This window comes from Pinus tabuliformis, chromosome 7 (genome assembly GCF_031772625.1).
Source record: "Pinus tabuliformis cultivar Carrire ecotype Pingquan chromosome 7, CPIR1, whole genome shotgun sequence".
NCBI lineage: Eukaryota > Viridiplantae > Streptophyta > Pinopsida > Pinales > Pinaceae > Pinus > Pinus tabuliformis.
In genome coordinates this window covers 1,959,483,279-1,959,489,085 of record NC_142293.1, presented here as the reverse complement: position 1 = coordinate 1,959,489,085, position 5,807 = coordinate 1,959,483,279, and the positions used below count along the sequence as shown (strand labels likewise).

Genomic DNA, 5,807 nt, shown 5'->3' with positions numbered 1-5,807 from the left:
ACTGTTCCTTGATCCATGTAGAACTAGTGTCAATGGTACCATGAAGAAACAGAAATGAATATCAATCTTGATCATCAACTATTTTACCATTTCTTGTGCACCCATCAATCTGAAGATATTCTCTGCTGGAAAGACTCAGAAAATCCCAAGTGGACAGTTGATTTTGAAATAACTGAAGATGAAAAGTATGTTTTTTTATCTATTACAAAAATCCACAACCCTGTGAACAGACTATTTTATTGTGATCTCACCGCTCTTCCTTAATGCATTGAAGGTTTTAAACTTCAATGCTGGTCAATCAGTTTCGGGTTCGATTCGCATGGGCCATTGTTAAACCCAACCTGCCAAATGTGTGACCAAGAAGAGGAAATGGCAGGGACAGACGAGGCCGCGTCAAATGCCCTGTGTGATCACATAAGAAAGCAGGGCTTCAAAGGCCACCTGTTCTCAGACATAATAATTTCATTTCTCTCCAAAGAATACCCGCTTCACAAGATCGTGCTCTCTCAGAGCTCTTATTTCTTATCATTACTCTCTGGGCCTTGGAAAGAGAACGGGAAGGAGATGCTTCCTTTCCAAAAACTGATTGATAACTTTGAAGCACAATATGATCTTGTTTCAAATGATGGTTCTGTGTTCACTTTCCGAACCAATACCGAAACTAGTTGGGGTAATGTGTTCACTTCTTTTGGAGTAGCTCCAGCTCCTGTCCAAATCATCAAATGAGGCCACTCATTTTTTGAAGATATCTTTTCATTTCCAATGCAACCCAAATGAGTTTCTAGCGCAGCAAGCTTATCTGAAAATAATATTGCAGTAAATTCAACAGGGACCTGCTGTCCACAGAAAACACCAAAACTAGCAACTGTAGTGACACCATGAGACCTCTTGTGAGCAAGTGTCACATGGGCACTATTAAGAGTGCTCTTAACATTATTTTCCTCAAGAAACATCTTAGCACGTGAATCAAGATCAGATATCTTGTCAAACAATGCTTTGGTTTCATCCGGGACCAAAGAAACTGCAGCAAAAACAATTTTCCCAGGCTTACGTTTCTCTGGTACAACCACTTCATAGTCTCCCTTTGCAATAGCTCGCAGATCATCCAACACATGGTTCACAACATGTTCAAATGGGACCTCAATCGCAGTGAGATAATCTGCATTTGCAAATAATATTTCTTTGAGTCGTCGTTCCCACCTGGACCACTCTTTTGCGTAGGAACCCTTAGCACAGTCCAACTTTCCATGCCTGTTAGTGTGAAGCTTATATAAATTTAGTCTTTCATCCAAGATACCTTTAATTGAATCAGGAAAAGGATCCCTGTCAGGCTTCAACAAAGGCATCTTAACAAGCAAGCCAAAATGTTCATGTAGTTCTATCTCAAATTCAATCCTACTCTTCCCCTCATAGAGATTGTAAAACATGAGTAGAACATAGCCAGCATATCCAGACTACCTGGGTGGTTAACTCGTTGAAGAACACGAAACATGAAGAGTGCCAAAGCATGAATAGGAAAAGGATGTAGACATAAATCACGCAACCATTTTAAGCTTTGTGGATGTAGACATAAATCGTGCAACTGTCTTCCCTTTGGGGCGATTGACAATATCGAATGACACAATTTTCCTCACTGGTCCGATATCTTCTTGATTTTCCTGATTTTCTTGATGATATTTCTGCCATATTTTCACCTCATCCTCGAGATTTTCTTCGTGATTGGACATCTAAAGCATGCGATTATAATCAGAATGTTAATGATATTACTGAAATACAGATTCGTGATGGCGGCGGCTCCTGATAGTGACGCTCATATCAATATGTTTTCAATAAGGCTAAATGAGCGAGATCCGAGCAAAGGACAACTAGTTATCAATCAATATAGTTATTTCACGTCTAAGGCCAAGCCTCCATTGCAGTTCTCTATTCTAGACCTCTAATGTTCTCAGAAAGCTTCATATGTGGATGAAAAACATCCAGGGAGGTTCAAAATAAAGGTTGAAGCATGATTCATATCATGCGAGTATGTGACTTTCATGGGGCATAGGTCATTCTTTAAAATAAAAGGTTAAAGGGGAGGGTGGAAAGAAGTAGCTAAACCTCAAAGTTTTTTGATGCAGACAATAATAGGAGGTAACTTCCTCTTTTTAGAATGAAGCTCGAGGTAGACCTCGCATGCAGATACGAAACCAATGGCTATTCTTGATTCATTTATTTACAATAACAAAAGAAAGCAAGTGGTGAGAAAAACCCATAAAAGGTAAGGCTCTAATTTTTAGCACAAAAATGTACGTAATTGATGCTACCGACATAGGATAGCAATGGCATCCATAGGGGTTAGTTGCATTCAAGCAAGTTAATCCAATATGAGAAAGATCTTCATCATCCCTATTTTCTGATCCTCGCAATTGCATGAAGTGTAGAGGAGAGCATACTTATTAACACTAGAGGAAAAAAACATTATTTATTCATTAACCTGTCTACCCTATGCTAATTAAAAATTAAAAAAAAAGTTACGTGTAGTCAAATAGCCAATGTAACCATCCACGCAACAATATTACAAATGTGTTATCTTTCATTTTTGCGCATAATGATAATTGGAAATGTAGACGAACGTGCGAAATCTATTGCTAAAACTCTACATTAATAAAATAAAAAGGAAAATTAAATGCGTCTAACCTGGTGCTCGCTTGAAACCATCGTTCAATATAGCTTTTGTAGGCCGAACTTTCTTCGCTCCGATCATGTTGCAACATCTCATTGTCCTCCTTGACTTCTTGCTCGCATAATTGTTTTTCATTGAACATGCAGGATTCGTCGTTTGTTGCTGGAGCAATAATAAAGTTCTGGACTACTGTCAAGATCTCCTCTTTGTGAGAAGAGGAGATCCTGACTTTCACAAGGATCTGAGAAAGTTGATCCAAGCTGACACTCATAGTTAAATCATATTGCAAAAATCATTCTTACAACACCCAAATCAACTAAAAAAAAATGAGAATCAAACTTGCTAACACACACAAAAACCTCTTCACAGTTGTGGAAATTGAAATTGCAAAAATTGAAAGTCACACTCACACTTTGCATGCTTTGTTCTAAATAAGGCTGATGTCTCACCTTAGAGTAACATGTTGGCAAGGAGAACATAAGGAGTCTACACTCAAGTAGCTGCTATGACCCTTTACCAACACATGCAGATACACTTGCAGAAATTGAAAATTACGCTACCCTACATGCCCTTACCCATATGTCACCTCAGAGTTAGGAGCATGATTAATCATATTTGCATGAAAAATAAATTGATACCTCAATCCCTTGTGTTTCCTTGGCAATGACACCAAAATGTTAGGCGAAATATATGTCGTAATAATAGCATTGTAGTACATTTGCCCAAATATTTACTTGTCAATCTGGGGTACGTAAGCTGACGAAACACGTACACTGTATATGCAGGACTGAAGTAGAACTAATCTAGTCTAATCTACATTGCTGAAATCAAATTAATCTATGAATAGAGATTTGCATGAAAGAAAAGCATTACAACATGTGAAGAGTTAACAACAAATGACATATGTGAGCTCACATCCATAAATCAATATTACAATAATCAAATGACAAACATGAAAGCATAACAATGAAAGAATCTAAGACTAATCAATATTCTTACAATTTCCAACTGTCCTCCCCTCCCTATGGAGAGGGAGCACTCTCCTTTATACATGAGATTATTTGAAGATAAGATAGGAATGCATTAATTACATACCCACTATTCTCTCAACTACTCTTAACCACTTTCCCATTATTACAAAATATAGTTCCTTCAAATCCTCCACACATCTTTTACACATCTTAATTAAGATATGCCAACCAAACATTCCATGGTCTTCTCCTTAAGAATAGGCTTGAATAACTATCTCCCTAAAATGGTGGAGGAGATATTCGAGAAGTCTCTTTGAATTAATCATTCTCATATTCCTACATATTACAAAGCTCACCCATATTTGAGATATATATGAAAACATGTATATTTTCTAATATTAATCATAAATTCACTCTTAATACTAAAATGAATAGATTGGAAAATAATAATATGAAACCCAAATTAATTTATGAAAATTATATGAAGAAGGGTTTAATAGGACGATGGAATGTAAGGAATAGTGAAGGGAAAGGTGGATGAAAAAGTGACATTTCTGAGTCCTAACATCCCCCCAACTGAAGTTGTTGCATGTCCTCATGCAACCATGCATGGATCATACGAGGAATTTTGGGCATCTGAACTTTGGCTTTGATTGATGATGTCTTTTTAATAATGAATGTTTCCAGGATATGTGAAAGATGTGAGTAACAGCTGGCACTTTCCTATGGTTAGTTCTTGTGTAACAACCATGAATATAAGAATGTTGGTTCTTATGTTAACAACATTCGTTTAATTATTTTTCTTGCTGGAATAATAATGTAACCACAAAATTCATTGGAAATCATAAGCTATCAATGTGCATGAGAGAACATCACTGAGTGTAAGAATGTGGTTTCTTTGTCTTTTATGAATCATGCGAATATGTATATCAATGCATATGAAGCAAAGTGCAAGAGGGGATCGTTAGAAAAGAAATTTTGGTGAATGGCGAATGGGATGAAAATGGAATGATGATAGTGGGGAAATGGAATGATGGTAATAAATATGTGGTGACTATGAATATAGTTCCCCCTCTCCCCAACTGAAGTTGTTGCATGTCCTCATGCAACATAGTGTAGGTAATGGAAGGGAAAAGGAAATGGAGTATGGCAAGGAAATTTTCCAAAATATTCAAGTCAACATATAAGGAATTGCATGATTAAAACTAGAAAATAATGTACCTCCACTCAACCAAAAAGTAGATGAACTATGCAATAGGAATGGAGTTGTTGAGACTGCTGGATCAAGAAAACGTGACTGGTGCAGGAGCTGTAACTGCACTATTGTAACTGCAACTGTTGGGACTGATATTATAGCAACTGCTATAACTGCTGTAATAGCAACTGCTAGGACTATTGTAATAGCAACTGTTGTAACTGCTATAACTGCAACTGATGGGACTACTGTAATAGCAACTGCTGTAACTGCTATAACTAAAACCGCTGGGACTACTGTAATAGCAACTGCTGTAACGACTTTAATAGCAACTGTTGTAACTGCAACTGCTAGAAAAACTAAGGGAGTGAGGAAAAAGTGCATAGTCTTCACCTGCTACAAACCCGATGGTACAATTCTAATCATGCGAATGAATGTGTCGATGTCGAGCATGAATAGAAATAATTGGATTACCGACCATTGATGGATGTCATTAACTAATGCGAGGCAACTCACCATTGATGTCAATGAGTGCCAAGTTACCTGAGTACATCTTGCAAATTGTGAATGGATGTGCTGAGGTCGAGCCACTTGCAATATTTGAAGATCAAGGGACATTGATGTATTCCCATGATCGTCAGCGAGAGAACTTTCCATTAAGGCATGCAAGCCTTTAGGTACTCAAAATGGACTCTAGTCTATATCCCAGATAAGGTGCTGAGGTCGATGGGGAAAGACTGGTTGGAAGGTGGCCCTTAAGGAATCCCACATCATTGAACGTGAGTTATTATAAAAGGAGTTGGTAGGACTATAAGATCTCAATAGAAACATAGTTTATGGAAAGGAAATTGAGGCAGTGGAATCATGGAAAGGGAGTTTGTTTTATTGAAAAGGAAAACTGGACAGGGAAATATGAACTAAAAAGATAGGGGAAATTATGTATGCTACTCAGAAAAATAGGCATATGTGAAGTCAT

General features: G+C 37.4%; 1 pseudogene; it reads right to left on the bottom strand.

The window, feature by feature from the left end:
- Positions 1–515: 515 nt before the first annotated feature.
- LOC149256294 (tRNA ligase 1 pseudogene) lies at positions 516–1,346 on the bottom strand (annotated as a pseudogene).
- Between the last annotated feature and the right edge of the window lie 4,461 nt (positions 1,347–5,807).